Below are 14,866 nucleotides of genomic sequence, written 5' to 3' on the forward strand. Positions count from 1 at the left end.
CTAAACCTACTGTATTTCAGTGTAAAGCCATTCCCTCTTATCCTATAACAGGGTCACTGGCTGCTTGACAAAGGAAGCAAGTGCTTTGTCCCCTGTGTTGTAGAATGAGAAACTGAGGCACAGAGGAAAGAAAAGTGACTTACCTGAGGATATTTAGGAAATGAGTGGTACATCTGGATCTAAAACCATGAAATTCAAGACTCCAACGTTTTTCAAGTCTCAGGCTCAGCAAATACTCAGTTCTGAATACAGGTATTTGTTGCTAGGTTTATGAATGGGGAGGGAGGGATGCCCTCTGAAGCATTTAGGATCCTGCAGCCCACATTGATTTGGGTGTTTTGGAGGTTGCAGCCTTATCACTGCCAGGAAGAAGAACTCAGATCCCATAGGGATGGACAGAGCCCCAGGTTACCGCATCTGCGATGGGCATTTGAGCACGTGGATTCTGCAGGCATCCCATCAAAGTCTTGCACCTCTGACTTGCCCGATGCACTTTTTATCTAAGAAGTCATTTACATGGCCCACTCTGTCCTCAGCCTCCCTCCTAACAGAGATGCTTATTTGATGCTGACACTTGCTTCTGCAAGGACACCTCAAGTGCCGGTCCCACCGAATTGGTGTGCACAGACCACAGAGAAGTCACCTCAAGTGCCTGCTAACTGCTCAGTCCCACCAGCTGCCATACACGTGGGACCACACCTCCCCAGGAAAGCCCAAGTCCTATGCTCCCCTCCCTCTCCCTGTTTGTGTTGCTCTTTAAATGGCTTTGTTTTGCTTAAGCATCCCTTTTCAAGTAATGTTTAGCTTCCAGTTGGAATGAGCTCCAGGAAGCATGGCCGGGTCCCTGCCTGGAACAACGGCCTGTAATTTACGGTGAGTTATGTTTCAATTACCTCGGTGTTATAGCGTCTTGGTGAGGGCAGGCATTATGTCATGTCAGGGATACAGGAGAGGGAGAAAATACAGACGCTCCCATTACAGCCAGTGATGGAACAGTTTTAATAATACTGCAGGAAAAAAATAAAGAGAAGGGGAGCACAAATGACTTTCCAGCCATACCATTACTGCACATTAGTAACCCAGCGCAGCCAGGGAGAGAGAGGGGGAGAGGGAAGTGGGGAAAGGAGAGGCACAGCTGAGTGACAGGGAAGAAGAAAAGGGAGAGGAGATAGAGGGGCCAGAGAAAGGGAAAAATAGGGTGAGGGAGGAGAAGAGAGGGAAGGAGGGAGGGAAAGGTGGAGAGAGGGGCAGAGAAGGGCATCAGAGGAGCAAGGAAAGAGAAAGGTAAAGGCACTGAGTGAGAGATACAAGAGGAGAGGCAGCAGGAGAGGAAGGATGTGATCCTTGTAGAGCTATAGAGGGATGCTCACTGCCTCAGTCCCACAGCTCTTACACCCCACAGCCCACTCCCATGCCCTCCACACCTTCACTGGCCCTGGTTCACCAGTTGGCTGTGGGGAATGGCAAGGCAGGAGAGAAGCTGCAGAAAAGGGGAAGACAAGCAATAGTTATTAGGCTTTTGTGAACGATATTGCTTTGTTGCTGGAACAAAGCACTCAACTTTCCAATAATAACAATCTACTTTTTTTTTTTTTTAATCAAATTTCCTTTGTCGTTGTGGCTTTTCTTAATTTTGTTTTGGCAGGATAAGCCTCTCACTTCCAGCTTGCTGCCTCAATCGACGCTCTGCTTTACTCTCAGTCACTCCTATCCATGTGCGCCAGCCTGCTCTCCCCTTCTTTATTTTCTTGACACAAATGGCAGTCATTGCTCAGAGAATGTGCTGGGTGAGCCTGCTTTGTAATTCAAACCTTTTATTCAGGTTACCATTATGTACTAAAGAGGAAAATATGTATTGGCTAAACTGCCTCCTTACTGATGGTCTCCAGGATGGGAGGGAAGGGCTTGGGCATGGGACCTCATGAGGACCTGCTGCCCCCCTGTCACTTGCCTGGCAATCTAGCTCATTTTCACTGCCTTCCCACTGTGGAAAGCAAACCTTCTGGTTGGAGATGAATTTCTTACAGTGTTCCTGCTCGACAATGGGTTGAAAAAAACAAGAACTGTGGGAATATCGAATAGCCAACAGGAAGACTAGGATTAAAAATTGGGAGTGTTATTTGAAGGAAGCATGAATAATGAGATTTCTCCTCTGCCTGGGTAATTTATACCAGTAAAACTACTACAGATTGGTACCCACCTGTGTAGGCTTATTCTACCAGTGCAATGCTATAAAGCCTCAGCAAACCTAAGAAAGGGATTCCCCACCGTCACAAATGGCTTCATGTTGCTATATCAGTAAAAATAAAAGCTGCCTCCCTGCCCCTCATATTTAGGTTTTCCAGAATGCTGTTAGTAGAGAGCAGGGCTAATATTGCAGTGTTTCAAGCTGTGCACATGCATCCTTTCAGTACCATACCTGTACAGTACCAGTGAATACCAGTTGTGTAAATGTGATCCAAACCAAGCACTGGCACATGGAGGCACATCTCTTGTGTATGCAATAAGGGGTGCATGCCTGCCTCATGACAGTTATGAGAAAACAGGACACCAAATGATCTGGTTTAATATTAAAAGAACCTGCGTAGGCAATCCCTGTTCCAGTGCAAAGCCTGCAGAAACATTTTCCCCATCAACGTGCCCTGATTATCAGTGTGGATTTGCACTGTATCAGCAGCTTGCCACTGTGTGACTGGCATTTTTGCCATCCAAGTACAAAGACCTCAAATGCTGCTTCAACCTACTGTAGCTTCCCAGCCCTCCCGTACAGTGTGCAGTGTGTTTGACTGTTTGTAGCTGAGGGCTGCAGCTTCCAGAGTGGAATTTCTTTGTGGTGCTCTCACCTGACTTGATGCATCAAAGCAAGGGGGCAGATGTGCCTCCTTCCTGAAGGCATCTGGATAATGCTGTGGTGGGGCACACATAGTGCAGGTAGGAGGATCTCAGAGGTGAGGGGACTGCTACCAGCAATTTCAAGTGGAGGCTCCCTTGAAACGTTCTCCATCCACTGGATTATCACAATTTTATAGGATGACAGAGACAACAGAGGAAATTAATAAGGTGGCCTGAGTTCCATGTTAAGCAGTTAACCTTTTCTGCTTGTCTGCTGAGAGAGTGGATGATTTTCTGGTCAAACTGGATTTTTTTCCTGGACTTTTCAGGGAATATTTCTATTTTGTTCCTGGACCTCCCTGAAAAGGAAAACGCAGTCTGCCTTATATTGTCTGAGGTGTAGTCTGAAGTTTTTCTTCAGTTAAGAGACTCTTTGCCTCGGGGAATGTTTCAGAGGAACTTACATGGCAAATGCATCTAGTCTGCATTACAAACAGGACAAATTTCTCTTTCCAAGTGGATATTATGTAGTTTACTTTATTTATTTATTTGGTGCCATGGAGATAGTTCTGCACAGGCAGGTAGTATTCAGCTGCATGTAGAAAAGGGAAACTTCATCCAAGCAGTTCTAACACAGCCCCTCATTTTTCTTGTGGCAGAATTTAGCAGTAAGAATCTCTTTCTTCCCTCCATTCTTGAGCTCACAGATGTTAAACACAGGCGATGCAGATCTGATCATCCTGTGGTTCCAGCTTCTCTTCCTTGTTACCAGCTGCTAAATCACATTTAAACATGTTAACAATATAAAAAATACCCTCAGCATATGACTTCCTTCTGCAAGTGATCACTGGAGTTGTCACAGGGGTATTATTACATTGCCAATGAGAAGAAACACATCCCCTGTGGTTCTGCATGGAAGGGGAGGCATTTGTAAGGCAGCTTCTCAAGTAGGAGGTGGTCCACACTTTAGAAAATGTGGAGGGCCCCCCCCCAGGAAAACTGTATTTTAGGAAGCACAGACTAAGGAATTTACCTGTACTATGTCTATTGTTTTCCCTCCTACTGTGATTAGTCATTAAAGTTATACAGCAGCCAAGTTCTCATCAATGGATTTCTATGAGACACAGTACAGTGACTGGTGATTACCTGCAAAAATTTTCGTCTGATTTTTTTTTAGTTTTTGTAGCCTAAAACATGAAGCATCTGTAGGATGTATGGATGTGCCTTTGGGATGATTGTGAGCAATCCCGTGGGTAGCAGTGTGTTTGCAAACGGCTCATACTCTGAGCCATGAGATGACAAAAAGTTGGTCCTGAGGCACCAGGGAAACTACAACAGAGATTTGTTGGGCAGCAAGGGATATAGCTTCATTCTTCTTCACACAGGGGAGAACTGGCCACAGATATTACGGGAGGGCTCTGTCACAGACTTAGAAAAAGAATTTTTCTCCTATTGTCAGTATTCCCTCACAACTACAGCTGGCTGTCCACTTGACTGCTTGTGGTATTACCCGAGAGCACAGGATCAAAAGCTTGCACAGTAACTGGGTCAGAGAGTCTCCTTAGAGGAGCCTGTGCTGTGTTTCTCCTCGTCCCAGCCACCATGTTAACCACGATGCAGTGAACAAGTGAAAAATGCAGTGTCAGGTAAAATAACCAGACTTATGGCTGACATTGGGGAAATTTTGGGAAATGAGGAGTGGCACCAAATTGACTGCTTCAAGAAATTTAGAACAGTGGATTCTAAAAGTCCTTCTGCAGCACAGCTCTGCCTGATCACTTTGGTTTGTATAATAGGATGTATTAGGATCCAGTTACAAGCCAAAGTCCACTAGGGAGTGGAAGTGTGAAGCTTAATACAGTATCACAGAAACGGAAAGTGTCTTTAATAGTACTGAAGGGACTTGTGCTTGAAAGCATTTAACAGAGCCTTGGTAAGTAAACTGTAGTAATTGAGCTAGCAAAGGCATTTAGCTTGAATACTTTGTATATGTATAACAAAATCAAATAAGCACCGGGAAGAACTGTTCTTCAAAGGGATAATTTGAAATGCTTCTATTCCCTCTCCAGACAAAGAGCACTTACTCATTTCAGTGCGCACATTCCATTGTGTCGTGTAGCTACAGTGACTCCTAGTTTGTGAACACAAAAGGATTTAAACCACAATGCATTGTAGTCAAGCTTCCATGCCTACATTTATTTCAAGTCCACCAGGTAATGCAGCCCAGAACTTCAAACTGAGAACTCAGCTGATCATGGCATCCTCTGGGACTAATCCTCCCTCTCAGCTCCAATTCTCTGCTTTCCCTGAGGACCACTGTTTATCTGGAAAAGAAATTGGGGTGCTGAAAGGCATGGGAGGAGAGATAAATACTGAACGTGAGAAAACTGTCAAAGAAAACTTTGCTGTGGTCAGTTGTATGTCAGAGAAAAAGAGAGGAAGAGAAGAATAAAACCTAAGGACCATACAGGCTTTAAGGATCTGACATCTACACCCAGCAGAATTCTACTGTTTAATACAAGGGGTTGTCAAAGATCTTAATAACATCCGGGTCAAAAAAAACCCATTAAGACTGTTTGTTTTCCTTGAACTGAACCTTGGGATTTTACTAACTAAAATTTAAAAAGGAAAAAAACGGTGTTATGCCTTGGAAGCTGCTGCAGGGCCACACGGGGGTTGAACTTTCCCCTGTTGTCCTCTGGGAGAGAGTCTTGTTTAGAAGTGAGTCATAAGATGAAGAACTGAAGAACTGCACTTGCCACTATTACACGCACGCACACAGAAAATTCTGAGTTGGAAGGGACCCACGAGGATCATCAAGTCCAACTCTTAAGTGAATGGCCCATGCAAGGATCAAACCTGCAAGCTTGGCATTATTAGCACCAAGCTCTAACCAGCCGAGCTGTAGCACAGCATTGAGTTCTAACTTGGCAAGATTAAGGAAAAATATTTGAAGTGTGGTGTGAAAAGTGGAGATCCAGTTTAAAATTTTAGGTGGAAAAGTTTTTCCTTTTTATGCTTTATTGGCAGAAAATATTGTACGAGGTCAGCTTTATGTGAAAAACTGTGGTGAACAGGAGCTCCCTAGATATGAGTTTGGTTTAACCTTTTTGATCTCTTTTGATATTCAGGAGAATTTCAGTTCAAGAGTCTCATTGGACCAAGATGAAATGAGATTAAATTACCCACTGAAAAAAAAAGAAAAGAGAAAAAGAAAAGAAGAGAAGAGAAGAGAGAAGAGAAGAGAAGAGAAGAGAAGAGAGAGAGAGAAGAGAAGAGAAGAGAAGAGAAGAGAGAGAAGAGAAGAGAAGAGAAGAGAAGAGAAGAGAAGAGAAGAGAAGAGAAGAGAAGAGAAGAGAAGAGAAGAGAAGAGAAGAGAAGAGAAGAGAAGAGAAGAGAAGAGAAGAGAAGAGAAGAGAAGAGAAGAGAGAGAAGAGAAGAGAAGAGAAGAGAAGAGAAGAGAAGAGAAGAGAAGAAAGAAAAGAAAAGAAAAGAAAGAAAAGAAAAGAAAAGAAAAGAAAAGAAAAGAAAAGAAAAGAAAGGAAAAGAAAAGAAAAGAAAGGAAAAGAAAAGAAAAGAAGGAAAAGAAAAAGAAGGAAAAGAGTTTTAATCAAGTTCAGGGCACAGACTTGTATGTCCATGTTTATAAGGTGCTGAGAAGTAAATAGAATAAGCATGGAAAAGGAAGAAAATCAGAAAGAGGGGTAGATAACAGAGGAGGCAGAGAGCGTAACGTGGTGGACAGTTGGAGGGTCACTTCAGAAAGCAGACTTCAGGAAAAGACTCAGTTGCAACCCATGTTGGAAGCAGGGAGGAAAACAGAAATGGCTTTATGAGACCTTCAGATGCTGTAGGAACATGTCTTATTGCTGGGAAAAACATATCTTCAGCCCTAGCTTTTGCAGCAAAGAGTGTTCCAGAAGATCTGTACTACCAAGGAGTGACATCAATGACTGGAGATCAGAGTGTCATAGCTGAAAGGGGGAGAACTGAGCTGAGGATGAGACACCAGCTTTGAGTCCCTTTATTTAAATAACCAAATAAGAATCCAGCTTAAGCTACAACACACTGGATTATTCTTATAGAGCTAGATGCAACAATGCACCGTGATGGGAGAAGAAGGAACACAAGGTCATTACTGCACACAGCTCTCCCACTCCCCACTTAGCAAGGCAAGCAGCTACTTGGAAAAACCGGGGTCCAACTGTTCTTTCTCTCTTCTTAGTAAATTTCCTCACCTCCACTGTCCCAACCCACCACCTACCTTCCAAGAAAACCAAAGCTCAGTGATTTGTTTGTAACATTTAATTCTTACTTGAAGAGCTTATGTTATCAGGTTTAAGGAAAAATAAAGAATGCTAAACAACTTAAATGGCCAACAACTGACAAATAGCAAATAATCAAAGCACTCAATTCAAACATAAATGAGGGCCAGGGATTGCCTATTATTCTGTCTTTGCACACTACTCAGAAAACAGGGAGAGGGGGTGCATTCTCAGTCAGTCCCTAGGCACTGTCATAATAAACATGATTAATAGGCTATAATTTACCTGCACAAATAATTCAATGAACAAATACAAACAACAAACAAATTTGGGCAGTTGCGATCAGATCTTGAGCAGAATAGAGCAAATTCGCTAAATAAATTGGTATCAGCTAGTCCTAGTAATTGCATTCCGTCTCCCAGAATGGCTCCTGGATTACTTATGGAACCCAAAAGCCTGCCAAGCATTTTACAGGCTATGTCCATTCTGTGCCTAGGAGAGTGGATTCACTGCCTATACCCAAATCACTGTTTGCATTTGCATTGACATTTTTATGGGGCTTTCTAGCTTTGCAAGTGTTTTCTAAGGGGTGAAGTTTAAAATAGCTCTGGTCCTCCTGTAATATTGTTGATTAAGTAACAGGATCAGACTAGGCTTTGCACTCTTTTAGTCACAAAAATGACTTACTTGGGGCATTAAAATAACAGCCCCTAGAGAAACATGTGCACAGGTTATAGAGAAGACTTCAGCGCTGCATTAGTTTTCCTTTTTATTTGCTCTCCCCATGTCTCAGTTGTCCTGAGTTTTGAGTCACAGCTCAGCAGATACCCTGGAAACCTGTGCTGACTTTATCCAGCTATGAGAGGAGTGAGAACCTCTCCTCCCCAGACCAGAGCTCTGGTCTATTTTGTGACTGCCAAGCAGAGTTCTCACTCTTTGGAAGAGATGCTGAACTAAGCTTTCCTGGGCCGTGCATCCTCCCTCCTCCCTGCCTCAGCCAGGTAGCAGTGCCAAGCGTGGTGGGTAAGCACAGGTTCCATGACAAGGTAAGATAAATGGAGAAACATGCACTGCAAGAGATGTTTATTGAGTGAGATGCTAAATGAATAACCCAATCAATGCTGTAATATTTAATTCAATACAAACTTCAGATTGAGAGTGTTCCCCATTTATTTTGTGCTGTCACAGAAATTGTCGTTCATTAGAGCAGTGCACCATCATTAAGAGGAAGAGGCTTCCAGCAGGAAGGGACTGGCTTCAGGCTGTGCAATGGATGCAGCTTCTGCCAGGTGGGGAGCAACAGAGAGTTTACTACCTTCCTTCTCTGCTAGGGACTTTGGGGAAGGCAGGAGTCATTGTGCTCTTCTGAAATGCTCCCACTCTCTGTAATGCCTTATGCCAATGTAACGCTTTCTCCACATGTCCAGAAGCCCTTTGCGACTGTGTCTATGCCCTCAACCATCTGGACATGCCAACCATGAGTCTAAACCATCCTATTCTCTGTCTTCTGGGCTCCCAATTCTCTGCTGGGACACTACCACTGCTCACATAGTCAGGAAAGGGCTGCTGTCAGGGAAGAAGGGGAAGCAAGGGCCTGTGACTGTGTCCCGGGTACTCAGGCAGTGCCAGCTACGTGGCAAAAGGAACAAGGGTAGGCAGAAAAACTCTCTTCCTGGGTAAAGTCCTGGACCATCAACCTGCCCTTGCCTTGTGTCAATGCTCTCATCTCCTCAGCACTGTGAGGTCAGCTGCAGTGTGCCAGCACACCCTGCTTGCACTTGGACCAGCTTTCAGGCAGCCCTGCCTGCTGGCACACTGTCCTGCCTCACCACCAGCATAAAGTGCTTACCCTCTAACACATGTGCATTGGGATGTCATGGCAGAGGTTGCCAGCTGGCCGGACATCCCTTGCTTGTGACAGGTGGCACATTGTCTCTAAATCATCCTGGCCATTGTTATTCAGCATACCTGGCACTCTGTCCCCCACATTAATAGCTGCTACTCTCATCAATCTCAAACTATCTGGTACAGCTCTAACTTGTCCTGTGTTTGATTGGATTTTCTGAGCAGAACACTTGACTGAGAGGTGCCTGCAACTCCTTCCCTATCCTGTGCTGCCTCTGATGGTTGTTCCCTCTGGCCTCTGTCACTGGGCAGCTTGTGCCGAGATCCAGGATGAAGTCTAAAGCATAGCATGGCATCACTGAAGCCCCATTCTTTGAACTAATCTGTTCTCTTTTTCCTAGGGGTTTACATGAAAGCAGCCCTAGGTAGTTTAATATTGATTTCCACATGGGTGTTTGAGTAATGCATTCATTCCAGCAAGTTGAATACCTTCAGTGGGTGTTCTTCAAAGCCAACTTCACTCTTGAAGTGATCCCAATTAGCTTATTCACTCCCTTCTCAAAGTCCTTCATTCTTTCTTCTGCCTCTCTCTTTGCTCTGTCAGGCAAGTCCTTAATTATCCCCCCAAGTGTTACTCAGGTGAAGCAGCTGAAAGCTGTGCTTAACATGTCCTCTGATTACCCACAGAGGACTAATGAAATAAGGACAGATTCAGTGAGTCTGGATGCACATGTGTTTGCATGCTCATTTAGTTCTCAAAAAGGAAACCAAGTCCTGCTGGTCCCTGTGAACTTCACCACTGCTTCTGGGAGACATAGGCACAGTGCAGGTTTATGTCAAGCCTCAAGTGCTATGAAGGTTTATATTTCAAGGTAATTTACAAGGAAATCTTTTGAATGGAGAGCACAAAACCTCCATGTAATAATATGATGATGTAAAAGGCAAAGAATATGTCAATGCAAAGATAAGAATGTATGAATACAAACAAAAACAACCCCTTGCTCCCCTTTTCTCTTTAATTTATCGATACATTCATCCATTCTAAGTCTACCTCCTCTTCTCACTTTTCTTATTTCTATGGCTGCAAAAAGTCATGTTTCATTTACCTTTCAAAGGCTGGTGAGTAACCAGAACTTTGTCGGCATCTTCATTTTAAACAGAAAAAACAAACAGCACCCCCTCAGCCCCCCTTCTCCCAGTCTGTTCCTGCCAGAAACATAGCAACCAGCATGCACAGCTTTCTGCAGGCAGCCTAGTTTGCATTTAATTAGTTCTGTGATATCCTAAACTTCTTTCAACCTCCGCCCCCAGAACATCGCTGTAGAAATCCTCACTCCGGGAATGGCATGATGGAGCTGTCAAAAAACCAGCATCTGTGCCAGAAAGTGTTTAGAGTATTTGAATTCCTGAATCAGGACACGACTTGCCTGGAATATACTCTGTGACCAGGAAAACGAAGCAAAGCAATCCTATGCAGAGGAACAAAGATAGGAACTCTAAATTCCATTTTATAAGCTGGGACATAGGCAGAGATATGAAGCTACCTGCTCTCAGAACATCTGTCTGGTGTATCATTAACAATGCCAGGACAGGTGCCTGCCTTCCCCTTGTGGGAGGAGACAAGGCTTTTCCAAGGTGAGGAGCAATCTTGTGGGACAAGCAGCCCTAATTCCTAGCATCTTCTTTTCCCAGCCACACATCCCCATACCAGCTGTGAGTCGGTCTTTGTGAGTCCCATTGCAACAGGGCTCATATCGTCATGGATCACCTTTATTTAGTCCATCCAAGGGCACTTAACAGAACAGGCAGAATAACCTAAACTGGAGGAAATGGGTTTGTATGGACCAGTATGGTAATGCTTTCTGGGCACCTTACACTTTGTCAAGTGAGAGTGTTCAGAACCCTGATCAATAAACCCCACACTTCACCTTGCAGAAAACACCACCTCCATCTCCATGCAATTCCCATTAGCTGTACTGACTCCATCCCAGACTTGGGCCCTGCCTCCAAGTCTTCTGCTTGGACACTGCACCAGAAGTCACAGAAAATGGCAATGTAATCAGTGTGTGGCTGAATCAAGCTGCCTGCTGGGCATACTTGTCTTTTCTATTTTTCCTCTACTGTCCTGCATTTCCACCCACAGATCAATCATTACCGCTCCTCTTTTCCCAATGCAGTGTCAACCCCAGTGACATCCTGAGATGCTTGATGAGACAGTGACTGTTTCTCCCCTGAGCAAGGCCTCCCTTTTCTGTCCATTTACCCCAACCCATAAGTGCCAACCACGGGAAAGCTTCTCACAGTTGCCTGCATTTCTGCCAGCCACAGCAAACCCAAAAGCTGGAAAGCAAGCAGAGCTAAAGTAGGCATCGATATTTTTAATCACTCTGTCAGCCCATAACCCTCTTTGATGCTTCAACCAGGCTTACAGTTGGCAAGAGCACTGCTGACAACGGTACCAGCACACAGAGACAGGTCCTTTCTATGTAACCACTGCAAGGGAGCTTCTTGCTCTGGCCATTCACAACCTCTCAGCAGAGGAGGCAGCTGCATTCACTGCCAGGACTCTGTGAATTAAAGCACAGGGAGCATTCACTTCGTTCTACAGTTCCTCCCTCCCACCCCCTGCCACTCTGCTGCTGTTAAACTCATTGCAGTTTCAGCTGCTTTATCATCTCATTTGCTTTCTGATCTGACACCAGCCTGCCATGCAGCTGATCAAAGGCAGAAACCAGAGTGCAGCCAGGCTGAGCAGCCCCAGAATTCAAACAAACATGTCACTTCCCATCTCTGTATGTTAGACAACTTCACTTCTTTCTGTTACTGCCTCTTTTAATCTCTCCCTCCACACATACACGCCTTTGCTTTCTCTTCATCCTTTACATTAATTTCCCATGCCCACATGCTGTCACCTTTTCCCCCTTCTTTTTTGATGTTCCCCATCACTTTCCCCCTTTTCCCCTTGTTTCCACAGTCCCTCTGTCTCCATGATTCTACTCTGCACTGGTGTGGCCTCATCTTGAATATTGTGTGCAGTTTTGATCACTGCAGTATAAGAAAGATATTAAGCTATTGGAGAGTGTCCAAAGGAGGGCAATGAAGATGGTGAAGGGCCTTAAGGGGAAGCCATATGAGGAGAGGCTGAGGTCACTTGGTCTGTTCAGCCTGGAGAAGAGGAGACTGAGGGGAGACCTCATTGCAGCCTACAGCTTTCTCATGAGGGGAAGAGGAGGGGCAGACATTGATCTCTTCTCTGTGGTGACCAGTGACAGGACCCGGGGGAATGGCCTGAAGTTGTGCCAGGGGAGGTTTGGGTTGGATATTAGAAAGAGGTTCTTCACTCGGGGGGGGTTGGGCTCTGGAACAGGCTCCCCAGGGAAATGGTCACAGCACCAAGACTGACAGAGTTCAAGAAGTGTTTGGATGATACTCTCAGGAACATGATGTGACTCTTGGGGGTGGTCCTGTGCAGGGCTAAGCATTGGACTTGATAATCCTTGTGAGTCCCTTCCAACTCAGCATATTCTGTGATTCTGTGATTCTGTGATTCTGTGCCTGCTCTCATTCCTTTGTCCTCTCTCTTCCTACTCTTGTAGGTACACATTGTTTCACTTGATTGCTTCAGTTTCTTCCTCAGGCTTTTGGGAAAGTCTACATTGTTTCACAGGAATAAAGTCACTTTCTGGGTTGTGGAAGTAAGGTCCCAGAAGGCGTATTCTTTTCCTTTAAAGCCGTGCTTATACTATTATTAGTGTCAACATTATATATGTCTTAGTAAATGACCTCCCTCCTTGAAGTCTTTCATGGATCAGAAGCCTCTCAACACTTGAAATCCAATGTAGGGAAGAAAGAAATTCAGTGGTTCATTTCTGCAAGAAACCAAGGAAGAAAAGGAAGAAAAGAGAGGGAGAGTGAAAAAGAGGAGTCAAAGAGAAAAGAGGAGAAAGTAAAAAAAAAAAGAAGAAAGAAAAAAGAAAGAAAAAAAGAAAGGTCTTTTGGGGAGAGTGAGGATGACAGGCAGTAAATGCAAGGAGTTCAACTAGAAAACTTTTTGTATAACCTTGCTGAATTCCATTTTTAAAATAATCCCCAACTCTTGCATCTCACACGGAACTAGCAATCCTTGGAATGTCCCTGGTAATTCTCTCCATCACCTGCACAGGACTACAAATTACTCACAATTTTGGATTTTGGGTCACATTTCAATGTTTCTGTCTGCAATTAACTATACTCTGAATGGGGAAGGAGACCTGTTCGGACCTGCTAAGGTTAGGAAGTTAGTGATGAGTCTGATCCCTTATGGCAAGCCAAGGCACTTGTCCCTGACAGTAGACAGACACAGAACAAAGGAAGGCATAGGAACCACATGTGAGACAGGTGAGATAATTTTGCCTTCACCTCCCTACTCATCGGGGCTCAACCAAAGATTCAAGAGCTGGAAATGGTGTTCCAAGGCTCAAATTAATCTGCAAAATTTGTATTGTGATCTGAACATCTCTGAGGTCTTCAAGCAGGCATTTTGAACTACACCTAGCTTGATTAAAGTATTCCTGGATTCAATTAACTGAAATATAATGGGATTATTTCACAACATGCAATCTGATTTTTTTTTTTTTTACAGTAAAGTGAGTGAGCGGTGATTACAGGGCTTAATACAGCAGGCCTTGCTGTTCCACTGAAATAAAAAAGTGACATGAAATTAGGTCAATTTAGCCACAATTTCTTGGGGAAACTAAGGAATGGGGGAAAATATCTCTGACTTTCCTTCATAAGATTATTTTTCATTAGATAATTCTAGAAAATGTATTCTGTGGCATATTATATAACAGAAAAAGAAACTGTTTAAATGAAAGACACTTCATTTTCATCAAAATAAAATACATACTGAATCAAAAGTTAAATACACGCACAAAAGGATTTCCCAAGAATATTCTTTAATAGAAAACATCTTTCAAAAATTAGGGATTTAATTTCGGTTTCATGTCAAGCTCATATTTCAAAAAACTGAATCCTGAATGTCGATAGTCACAGGTTTTATTTTTCTAGATACTACCTCTGCGAACAATGGTCAACACAAGACCAGGCACAGGGTTGGCAGCAGCCACCCACCTCTGTGATGCAACTGTACCCAACCTGGGAGTGACTTTGGACATACTGATGGTCCATGGACCATTTTGAAATTCCACCATCCATCTCACTTCCCCACCTTGGTGAAATGCAATGGTTGCCCTTCACTGGGGCCAAAGAGGAAACTTTTAACAAGTCCCTGATGAAGTGACCTCTGAGGGCTTCACTTGCTGTGGCAGTTCCAGAGTTGAGCAACTGACTGAGCTCCTAAACATCAAATTCTCTTTCTTCAAATCCATTAAGCAGATTTTATTTACAATATCTTTCTACGTCAGCAACTCAGATAGTTCATTTTTTTAACCAAACTCCACCCCTTACACATCTGCAGATGTTCCTTCATGAATATGCTCTAAAACTTGTCCTTGTCCATCATATTGGGATACTTTATCTTGTGTTGCTCCTTTTGAAACTCACAACGTTCCAGTTGAAGGTGTCTCTTTTGCCACGAGACACTTAAGAAAAACCCCTAAAAGAAAAGAATTCACAATCTATGGTTCCTAAATCCCCAGTTCTCAGCTTAATAATACATTTTCAGCTGTGCAGTTACAACATTCATAACTAGTGCTGAAAAATAATTTGCAGCCAGTAATTTGCTGAAAGAATTTAGTCCCTTTCTTTGCTCACAGATGGTCCCTGAGCAAAATCAAAATTTCCTCGAATGTACTCATTATTTGAAAATCCTCAACACATTTTTGGCAGGGCTCTTTCTTTTCTCCCCTTTAAAAAAACCACCCTTGCAGATTGATCACAAAAGCATTGCTTGTGTATTCCACAGTTAGTATTCTAGCCACGAGCTG

The sequence above is a fragment of the Pseudopipra pipra genome, chromosome 2 (genome assembly GCF_036250125.1).
Source record: "Pseudopipra pipra isolate bDixPip1 chromosome 2, bDixPip1.hap1, whole genome shotgun sequence".
NCBI lineage: Eukaryota > Metazoa > Chordata > Aves > Passeriformes > Pipridae > Pseudopipra > Pseudopipra pipra.